Source organism: Bemisia tabaci, chromosome 8 (genome assembly GCF_918797505.1).
Source record: "Bemisia tabaci chromosome 8, PGI_BMITA_v3".
Taxonomy (NCBI): domain Eukaryota; kingdom Metazoa; phylum Arthropoda; class Insecta; order Hemiptera; family Aleyrodidae; genus Bemisia; species Bemisia tabaci.
This window is the reverse complement of record NC_092800.1, coordinates 17803560-17815554: the sequence shown is the minus strand read 5'-3', so window position 1 is coordinate 17815554 and position 11995 is coordinate 17803560. Positions and strand designations below refer to the sequence as shown.

At 41.2% G+C, this 11995-nt stretch overlaps 1 long non-coding RNA gene across 1 annotated transcript; it reads left to right on the top strand.

The window, feature by feature from the left end:
- The first annotated feature begins 7704 nt into the window (after positions 1-7704).
- LOC140225206 (uncharacterized) lies at positions 7705-11244 on the top strand. The gene is made up of 3 exons (XR_011900342.1): positions 7705-8294; positions 8890-9401; positions 10714-11244. It is a non-coding gene; the product is annotated as an uncharacterized lncRNA (long non-coding RNA).
- Positions 11245-11995: the final 751 nt, after the last annotated feature.

Genomic DNA, 11995 nt, shown 5'->3' with positions numbered 1-11995 from the left:
GGCAGAATAGAAGTAAGTTTCCGTCCGTAGAAGTTCGTCATCCTGATCTTGAGCAACCACCACCTGGTCATCAGCAAAGCACAGAGTGAACAGAGTTTCAAAATCACCCAAGGGGACACCCATACCAGAACATTTCCTTTTCCATTCTTTTAGCACGCACTCAAGATAAATTTTAAATAATGTTGGTGACAAACAACATCCCTGTTTTAGACCCTTAGTCACGTAAAATCCCGCTGACAACCCCCCCATGACACTTAATTTTGGTAAAACTCCCTTTATAAAATCGCTTAACAGCGTCAATCAACCCCCCGTTAAAATTTGCTTTTTCCAAGGCCTCCCAAAGTTTCACCAACGGCACACTGTCATACGCCTTTTGAAGATCCACAAAAATTAAATGCAACCCCTGAGCTACGGCCATTTTCTTCTCAATGACCTGGACAATAACAAAGAGGTGATCTATCGTAGACCTGCCAGCTCTGAAACCAGCCTGCTCCTCTGCTTCGTGATCCTGCCATTCGTCCTTGATCTTCGCTTTCAGTATCTTCCCGTACGATTTGCTTATTGTCCCGGTCACTGAGAGCCCCCGGTAGTTGTTACAGTTGTCCTTCCTTCCCTTCTTTTTGTAGATGGCCTTGATTCAGGACTCCTTCCACTCCCTTGGTACCTCTCCACCCCTGATGCATTGTTGCATCAGTTTCCTGAGGCACTCAAAGAGCTTGGCAGTCCCGCACTTGACCAATTCGACAGGAATCCCACCTGGACCCGGTGCTTTATCATTAATTAGCTCTTTAACCGCTTTAATTATGTCACAAGTGTGAACCTCCAAGTTGTTCATTCTTCCGTTGTCCGTGCTGCTGTCTCGAAACTCTGGGCGCCTTTCCGTCAAAAGATCTTTAAAATGATCCTCCAGTTTTTTTTAGTGATATCGGAGAAACGATGTCGCGCTTCATGTATCTACGTAAACCTTTAATTAACTTCCAGCTCTCAGCACTTTTTCTCCCCCATAGGTAGGTGTTAATTCTAGAACAGTTGCTTTCCCAAGCTTCATTCTTCTTCTAATATTACGCGGCTCCTAACTTTAGACTGAGCTTTCCTGAAAGCAACTTTATCTTCAGCCTTTTTAGACGACAGAAATGTAAGATGTTTTTGCCTCTTGAGATTTATCTCGTCTTCAATTTCTTCATCCCACCAGTAAGGATGCTGGTATTTATTACTGGTTTTGCGAACACCTAGGGCTTCTTTCGCTGCAGAGTGGATACAATCTTTGATGAACTGATATTGCTCTTCCGTGGTACCCGAGAGTCCATCCCCCAACTTCTCATCTAAGCGTTTCCGATACAGAGCCTTGACACTAGGGTGCTCCAAACTTTCGATGTTGTATCTTACATCACGCTCTTGCATCCCCTGTCCCTGCTGTTGTTCAGGCACTGGCTCTACATCCTTAGTTCCTTTAACGGGAAACGCTATATCTGCTCGGAGGAAATGACGGTCACTGCCGCAAGAGAGTCCCCTGCACACTCTAACTTGCTGCAATTTCAACTTAGTAGTGTGCTTTACAATCACATAATCGATGATGGATTTCAATCCTCGCGTTGGCTGGACCCAGGTATACTTATGGATGTCTTTGTGTTGGAAAAAGCCATTCAAAATTCTCATCTCACTTTGAGCACAAATTGAGATGAGCCGATCACCGTTATCATTAACAGCATCCTCTCCAAACTGTCCGACAACTTTACAGTTGACTCTTCGTCCCGTTCTGCTGTTCAAATCACCCATAAGAATGACCTCCCTGCCAGCACCAAAGTTCAGAATTTCATCATTCAGATCTTCAAAAAATTGGTCCTTACATGCGACAGTGGCATCATCATTTACACCGTACACTCCGAGCAGCATGATCTTATGTCCGTGCAGGTTGAGGTTCATTTTGATACTGCGCTGGTTGACGGCCTCCCAAGTGCCCACAAACTTACGTAGGCTTTTCTGCAAAAGTATATTGCTACTCCTTGCTGAGCACGCTGATCTTTGGCTACGCCGCTGTAGAACAGATCATAGTCACCGTAATTCTCTGACCCGTGCCCTTTTTTCTTGGTCTCAGTAAGAACAGCGACATCCACTCCAAGTTTCTGAATCTCCGATATCACTTCCGGTAACTTATGCCTTGGACATTCTACGTCTCAAATACCTATGTCCGTTTTCTTAACTTTTGTCGACGTGTCCGTTTAGTTCCAGTGGTACCGAGGCTTGTATTGTTAGGTCGTTTGACAGTAAAACCTTTTACAAGTACCGGGGAGTCAGCCCGATGACTCAACCCCCAACCTGGAGGACCAGGGTTTAATTTCGGAGTTGCCTCTCCTAGACAGGTTGCTTTCACTTCAGCTCAGAGCCCTGTCTGCCCTTCTAGCAGGTGGTTCATACGCCCAGAGGCCGGTGACCATCTCCACTGCCCCCTTTAAGGCAGGGGCTACCAGCTGGGGTCCGCAGGATTGCTATACCTGTGACAACAGTCTCCCATACGGACCATTAACTACTAATATATTTCTTTTAATTAAGCAGGACGCAAAGTTGTCAATTCGCACTTTGAAGTGAAGAATATGCAAACTCCACCTATGACGAACATAAATATTAAAATACCCGATAGAAATGAACTGATGGAAAGTAGCGATGCCTACAACTGAGAGCGCGCGTGAATTATTATATGTTGTCTCGTGATCAAGGACGAATGCAGAAATGTGATTGGTTTTTTCCGCGGGGCAGTTGCAATTAGATTCCGAAGTAATGTTAGTATCAAGCGAGGAAGTGGAGTTGGTTTTCGATTCGAGATAAATAAATTTAATATGATCCGCAAATCGATTAATAATACGATAATAACGGTTAAGTTCTATGTTTGCACGGCAGTCCTCAGTTTTGGTTAGGTTGATATTGACGCATGCATCTATATACCGCAGAGGGCGAAAGAATGCAGATATCAAAATGCGGTTTGTGTGAGGTTATAGTCCTAGTAATTACCTATAAAACAAGACCAAGTTGAGCTCTGTAGCTTAAAATTTGACCGAGATACAGCATTTTGAAAGTGACGTGTCAAGGTGCCGCCTACGAGATTTTCAACATTTTTTTACGGACGAACCCTAGGACGAACAGACACGACGCATCTGCAGGTGGTCCTTTAAGATCCGGTGCAATGAACTTTTTGAGATGTCAAGCAACACCTGAAACTTACGCAAGGATAAATGACGGTCTCCTCGAACAACAGCAGCAACGGTACCGATTAATTCGTCTGTGGTGGAGGTAGACGGTCGGCCCGGTTTCGCGGGACTTTCCGCCGATTCGCGGCCGCCAGAAAAAGATTTAAACCAACGACCAATGCTACTTCTGTCCAAACAGTCGTCTTTATACACGCCTTTCATTTCATTAAAAGTGTTTTTTACTGACATTCCTCGACGAAAATTAGAAGCTAATAAATTCGAGTTATATTTTGCAGTGCGCCAAGGCCGGTTTTTTCGCGAGTCTCACTGTGACAATATATGCAAGACGTATGGCTCCGTGCAATTCGTCGGTAGCGCAAAAGATGAAGGGTAGACAGGCAATGCACGTGACATGAATTACAGAACCTGCTGCATTTGCTTATCCATGTCGGATTTGCGAATCCCAACCAATTGACGTATAATTTATCGCCCTATTTTTTAATGACCTTCTCGATGAAGAAATCTTTTGTGAGATTGGTTTTTTTGCAATTCGGAAGCACAAAATCCACCGAGAACTGGTTTGTTTGATAGGTCGTATAACAAATAAACGCGGGGTACTGTTTTGACGATTTTGGTGATGTAGAATACTTCTGCACTCCAATTTGCGTGGTAAGGTTTCTCCAAAATTCCCTTGTATTTTGACACGCGCACGGGGTCACCTACACGCAGCGAAAGTTTGGAATTTCTTTTATATCCTTTTCGGTTCAACAAGCGGAGGAGTCGTTTCCCGTGCTTTTTAGTGACACCCGAGGGTTCTATTTTTATAGACGAGTGAATTCTATTGTTGTATTCGTTGACCAGATTTTGTACATAGTTGACCCAATGATAATTGCCCTGCAATTGAACATTTTTGCACATGCGAGATTTGAGAGTTTAGATCCATCGTTCAACAATTGATGCTTTTTTGTTACTAAAAGTACTGTAATGGTTAGTATTATATCTTTTTATGAGTTTTTGGAACGGACCGTAATAGAACTCTCCACCGTCATCAGATGTATATTTTTTATTTTTTCGCGGGATCTTTTTAAAATACGTTCCAGTGCCGCAGTCACAGTGGGACCTTTTTTATTCGCGAGACTTTCGGCGTAACCAAACTTACTCGTACAGTTCAAGGCTACTAATTTGTATTTTATTCCTCTATTATTTTTGCTTAGAGACTGAACATCGATCAAATCAATTTGCATTAAGTCAAGTCCGCGTAACTCTACGTGTCGTCGCACGAAATTCTTCAGATGTGGTCGATACAATTCCTCGACAACTTTAGCTTTAATAGAAACCCATGTTTTTATTCGGAAAGATTTACCGCCCAAACTTTCGCTTTCATCAACTCTTCGCGAGAGAGCTCCTTTCTATTTTAAATGAGTCACTTCGAGTGCCGACCTCCAATTTCGACCTATCGAACCGTCAATGCTGTTGAAATGATCGGTGAGTTGTTTTTTATATTTTCTTCGATCTGGGCACAATTTCGTGGATTTCCTTACGCAATTGCATGGCTAAATCAAACATTTCATGCGTTATGGACATTATCAAATTCTGTAGAATATTTTCCAGACGTCCCCATGGCACGGCAGAATCTGCACTAACGGGTAAAGCTAAGTTGTGTATGGGTAATTTTTTAGCATCGGAAACGAACGATTGCGACTCTTCTTTGGTTTTAGGACCCTCGAGAGTGGCGGCAGCTTTACAAAGACAAAATTCACCGTCATGATCGAGATTGACAACGTCTTAGGCATTTTCCAGTGGACCAACGTTTGCAATACTCCTGGATTTACAGTCAAAACAATCGTAGGTTTTGTCCAGGAGAGGAACATAATTTTCTAGGAACGATCTACACACAACATCGTTAGCCGAAACGGGTGGTGCTATACGTTTGCAATTCTGCGATTTTTTACCGACAGACCCAGAGACGGATTTACCTTTTTAGCGCTCCTAGGCAAATCTTTGAGTCGCGCCTCTCGCAGGACGGACAACCGTGTGGGGGGTACCTCCCAGTCAAAAGGGGGGTTCGGGGGTCCTCCCCCAGAAAATTTTTAAAATCGGGCATTTGATTAACGCAATTTAAAGCTACTTTTAGGTTATTTATGAGAAAAATTTGTTGGCTGAAAAGACTCTTGTTCTGCCATAATTTTCAAAAGGTATAGGGAATTAAAACAAAGCAAAATTAAACAAAGGCGAGAAAAAATTGAAAAAAGTAAAAATACAATTTGACTCACTACTGCAGGGGGGCGCGGGTTTCACGAACCTTATCAGTAGACAAGGGCAGATTCACAGATATTCTTCTTTTCGCGCGCCCCTTTCTTCGTCCTTAAATTGTTTTACCGATTTCAATTCTAGAGCCCTTAAAAAAGTATGCATGTGTCTCAAAATTTTGCGCCTCTCAAAACTTTGCGCCCCTAAGCAGCTGCCTAGGTCTGCATTGTGAAAAATCCGTCCCTGAACAGCGACTCTACGCTGATTCGAGAGTCGAGACAGGCGATTACAAACGATTTATTCGCAACATCACTTGTGTCAGTAGGAGTGGCAGAGTTGCATAATTTTTTACCGCGTAAATTGAAAATTCCCATCATTAGACAAATTTAAACCGATTCCACGTGGTCCTTGTTTCGGAGTAAGTTTACTTTGACTTCTCCCGAAAATATCAATCGACATGATGGGTGAAAAAAGAGATCAAAATACTAGTTCACTTATTTATTCTCTCAAAGTTCCTCTATAATACTGGAAATTTCAGGATCAAAACCTGACTTCCCTGCTTTTTTTGCAGCGATCAGCAGCTCTAACCGCGAAATCAATTCATTCACGTCATTCCAGTAAATATAATGAATTATAATTTTTCGTATTTTCTCTGATATTTAACCTTTTCCGGTCACGCGTTTCGTGCTCGGAAATAATTTACCAATAAATTGGGTATATTTTTCCATGCGTGTGGAACGCAAACGACCTGTGTCTTCAAAACCTACTCTGGGCCCATTACTAATTTCCAAAATTTTCTCATAGTTTTTCATATAGACATTGGTAATGATCGATGGAGAAGGATTTTTTAAGAAAATTAATTCGTACAGCCCGGGAGTACCTTGAAAATCGGTATTTTCCAGGTGAATCTTATCGTCGATTTCGAAATTGACTGCAGCCGATCCGAACTTTAAAACACCGCCAGGATGAAAAGTAATTCCTTACGTGGAATCATGCAAGTCCTTAATAGTAGTTACACAGCCAATGTATCTCGTCGCGAGGGGTCCGTAAAAATCCTTAATACTTTTGAAAGATTCTCTTCTTTCAAGATTGTGGATATAGTCTGTAGAATCGGGATTGTCTATTGCAAAACTCGGATAGAATGAGGGTAGTTTAGGAGTTTCCATCGTCGATGACGCGCTGCTTGCTTGTCTAAGCAAACTAACCGGTGTTTCTTGCTTGAAAATACGATGATCCGTAAGATTCGACCATTCTTTCCTCGTACTCCGCGTCGTCGACTATGAATTCCGGTTCGGTTTTTTCCACTTAACTAACTTTTTACATAATTATCAGTAGACAAATTATTCTAGGCTAGTTTTTCGAGAGGCTCCATAAGCGATTTGAAAGCTCTCGAAGTTTCGATGTCAAAATCAACTTGACCCCTCTTCAACGCTAGAGCCTTTTGTTTTATGGCTCCTCTGGCGAGAGCCACCTCTTGTTTCACACGAATGTTCGATTTACGAGACATTTGTAACAAAATTATGAATTCCTTCCCTGAGAAAACCTTTATATGTATATAGGAAAAGATTTGGCGATTACCATGAAACCGAACGGTTTACCCCAAACTCTAGACTTAAAGAAACGACCGAAAGTGACGTCTCCATCAATGTGATCTTTGTACATATGATGTAAGTTTCGAATGTCTTGCTTCAGAACGATTAAGAAATTTAAATTGTCTCTGATCAAATGTTTCGGAACTTTGGTGTAACTTTGCACTAGAAGAATAACGTCTATGTGCTGATGTCGTCCCTGGGCAAAAAGTTCGGAGATAAAATTGAGAGAATTAACTTCCGTTTGACAATTTTTAAAAATAAGAACGGAGTTCGGTGAATTGATATGTATGACACGCAAGGTAAAAAGTTAACGGTAATCTCTTCGATGCTTTGCAGGAGCTGGAACAATCGACAGTACTTAGCTTGATTTATCGAAGGAGAAAGCAAGTAAATATTAATAAATTTTAAACCGTTGGTATCCTCCAATATCCGGGTAAGTATCGTTGTTTTACCAGCTCCACTTGGACCGCAAATTATACACCGCACTCCGTTGTCCGAGAACGATTCTCCGCATGTTTGGAAATTTTTTAGGTTTCTTCGACGGGATTGACGGCAAGTTGCTTTTTAAACGCACGGAAATTGAAATTAGAGTCGAAAGATTAATGCATAATATCGAATAAAGAAACAATGAAGTATCAGAAATAAAATGAAAGTAGGGGCCAAAAAGCAACGTACCTTTATGCCCAGAAAAATTCGGGCTCTTCAGTTTGAGTCCTCAAGTCGGTCCTTTCGGTATAGTCGCCACGCGATAGTCGGCATGCGCCCCGACCGATTTGAGAGAACCATTCAAACGCGAATGTACGAAAATCTCCATCTGAAAATGGACGGTGAGTGTTATCGAAGTGACGAGTCGGGATTATAGACGCTATTAGTGCAACGTCACAGAAAAGCGATATATATCGAGTTTTTCGCATTGGTAGCATTGAAAGAGGTTATGCCAATGTTATTGTTTGGATCCAATTCGATATAATGGAGAATCCCTATGATGACGTCGCCACTAATAGCGTCTATTAGAAACTAACATCGTCGAATATTTACCGATGTTGCCCACCGACCCGAATCCGTGACCTTTGATTGTACTGTAACGGGGTGTCTCCCCTACCCCTTCACTTTTCAAAATTTTAGCCCGCCAAGTAGCGCTAGTGGTCGCGTGGCGGCTACTAGCACTGCTCGGTCCCCCACTCTTCCTCTTCACTTTTCGGTCTTCGAGCTCGTGTTCTGATGTTCGGTTGGTCGTCCTAACAGCCAGATACCCTTTTTTCTCTAAAATGTAAGTGAAACTTAGTCTGCCCTGACGGAGGGCTAAGCCCGTCAACCCAGCTTTTAGTCCCTTTTCCTTTTTTGTGTATTTGTATATTTCCGGTATCGCTTGTCAGCACTGTGTATCTCGTTCGTCTTTGTCAACATCATTTCAGTGTTCTGACTTTCATTTCAAACCCCTGTATTGAAGGGCATTTTCTCCCAGCCGGGAAAGGAAAAGTTCCAGTACATTTAAAAAACGAACTTAAGCTTGTGTGGTTGCAAGAACGCTCGCCTCTGTTTGACGGAGACCAGCGGTACTATATTATATACGTAGAGTTTTAAGGCGTTCTCATCGGTGAAAACGGAGAAGAATAGCCGATAACTTACAAGAGCGACCGCTGGTACCGGAAAACCAGAGGCAGCAACTTCAACCGCAAGGCAATCCGTAATCTTATTATAGTGAAAATGTATAACCAAGTTTGGCAATTGTACTCTTCGGGCCAACTGCGTTTAATGCGAACCACCATGCATCGAAGAACGCTAGTTTGCCGCCGGAGTAGTACAAAAAGTGAGTTATTTTAAAAAATCATTTTTCGGAGTAATTTTTTTATATTTTTTTCCAGCTTGACATATCCTAACGATTAATCGACGAATATGCGTCCGGGGGATTTCGAGCGTGAGCTTCAACGACGGATAGTGGCTGGAACTCACGCCGATATCTCAGGCCACGTCTATCGACTGACCGTACTTGGCTCGTTGAAAGAATATGTACACGAGTATCTACCCAAATATCCCGAGTACAGTACGACTGAAGAAATTAAAGGAGCCGTGGAGGTACACTTAGATAGACAGTGGCAAGTGCAAGAACCACTCATGCTAAGGAACTACACAATTTATGTTGAAATAACAATCGATTTGATAGACATCGTTAATGGACTTGTGGACACCGCGACCGTGGACTCCAGTGTATTTTATCGTATTCTTAATGACCCCATTGATATTAATAAAATTATTTTAACAAGACGATTAATTATATCTCTTATTCGTAAAGTGAGGAGGTCATATTCCAGATTACACGTGAAAGTAATGCTAGTACGAGTTATTACCCAACAGCTTGTTCCCCCAAGTCAATAAGGTGAGTGAAATTTATTTTTAAAAAAAAATAAAAATACGATTTAAAAAAAATGTAATCTACATACATGCATTAAGTCGCTTTCACAGCGCAGTTTAGCGCTCTGCGACGTCCAATCGCCACTGCCCCCTATCCTTCCAGAGATCATCAGGCAATTGGCACCTTCTGATCTCCTCCTCCACCCCTTGTCGCCAACCTTGCACAGGACGTCCACGCCATCGCCTTCCGGGAGCTAGAAACCAATCGAAAACATGCTTGGGCAACCGATCCACCATGGTCCCAATCCGCTCGGGAGCGCTCAAAAATCGATATTTATGAAGTTGGACGACATTTTTTTTTCGAGTCAAAATTGATAATTATAGTATCTATGGGTCATAAACTACACTTAGTATGCCTCCAAAAAAATTTTAGTCACTTTGAAAGTGTCACAAACTGTGCAAATAGTCGGATATCGACGGTGAAACTACCAAACCACGTATCTCGGTTTGCAACGTTGCAGACGTCCTGTCATACTTTATTTTTTAAATGAAAAACTACTTGACATCCAGTCTTGAAAATTTCTGTGATTTTTCCTATATGTGCGGAAAAAATTCCGTGAAAATTTCAAGGAATGATATTGATTTGGTTTACTTCAAAAAAATAAAATGTGAGCGTAGATTTTTAAACACCGCAAACGAGGTACGTGGTTTGGTAGTTTCACCGTCGATATGTATTTTCTGACCCGTGAAGTGGCTGTTTCTAACAAAGCGTTCGGAGCCTCTCCTGAATCATGAAATGGTCTCTCAGAATTCTTGCTTATACCATTTTGTAGAGGACTCTAAGAGGATTGTAACGCCTTAATTACAATTTTTCTCCGAGGCATTCTGACACACCCCACACAAGGTAGAAGTTGGATACCTATTTTTCATAAAAAAATGCCGATTTTTCCCACGAACTTTCAGTTTAAAAAAAAGTCACCAAAGGTCACCTTAAGAGACACCTTTAGGTACCTTCTACGCATCCTTGGGAAGCTACAGTAGAAATATTTCGTGCTTTGGTTTGCTTTTTCTCGAGAAATCGAATTTATTAGGTCTCTAAGTCGGTGGCATCCTCAAATGAGTCAGAGTAAGACTTGTTGGTACCAAAGATATTTATTTATTTATTTTTTTTTATGCCGAGACACACGCAACGTATCAGTGTTCGTTTCAACTTGCCGTTCATGGCTCAGCTGGAAAATTTTTATTCGTTGACATATTACACACCTCTAAAATGTTTTCACTTTGATATTTTACTCTTTTTATGATGAAAATTTTACGTCTTGACTTTTTTCACATAGAAATCGATCGTGTTTTATGGCTTCCTTCCACTTCTCCAGTAACATACAGGGCCCGGCGCCGCGTCTAGGGGGTATATCACACCACTTGGCAGCATCTTCAACTATTTTGTCTATTCAGATGATAATCTTCCAGTTACTATAATAATGTACTTGAAAAAATAGCAACGACAAAAATAGCAATCCTCGACTCTTATGTGTATTTTTATGTTAATCTGCCAGTTATTTTAATAATCCACTTGAAAAATATAATCGGAAAAATAGCAATCTTCAACTATTATGTGTATTTATTTGTTAATCTGCCAGTTATTTCAATAATCCACTTGAAAAATAAAATCGGCAAAAATAGCAATCTTCAACTATTATGTGATTTAGATGTTAATCTTCTACTTATTTTAATAGGTAATACACTGGAAAAGTGTTCATTTTTTGTCCCCAAAGGACCTTCTTCATTAACAGCTATATGATATCTCGATGATAATTTTGTATTATTTATTTACTGATGATAAATATAGAAAGTCACCGTAAATCATTACAATTCGACGGTGAAACTGGCAGACCACGTAATTCTATTTGCAGACGTCGCAGACTTACTGTCATACTTTATTTTAAATGAATAAATTATAACATCCAGTATTAAAGTGTTCTGTGATTTTCCTCGGTGCGGAGAAAATTCCGTGAAAATCAAGAATGATAGTGATTGGCTACTGCAAAAAACTAAATGAGCGTAGCTTTTAAACACCGCAACGAGATACGTGGTTTGGTAGTTTCACCGTCGAATTGTAGATTAGGTTGGCGCCCTAATTTATTTCAGACATGTGAAAGTTCGGAGGCATTTACATAAATTTGCATATAACATTATACAGATGACATACTGTATTAAAGATCGTTATCGTTCCGGTAGTTCGTCAGAAATAGTGCTTCCAAGATTTTGCTCGTAGCTGTATAATATAGATTGTAAGATTTGGTGATTCCTTTTTTGGGTTTCATTCTTAGCCTGGTGGACAGAGGCGTAGGAAGGGGGGGCAGGGGGGGCCTGGCCCCCCTCGAATTGGAAATAGTATCATCTGCCCCCCCCCCCCAGAAATTCTGGATGGTGCAAAAACACCTTCTTCAACGGTAACCTTCTTCACCCTCTTCTCTGTCGCCGTGGCCCGTGAGAGGATGCCTATAAATAGAAAAACCTATTGAATGAAACAATTTCAAAGTATTTTAACCTTAAAATGCAAAAAAACTGGGTGATTTTTGGGCAGAAATTGAAAGAAGATTAGCGCCACAAGTGCCT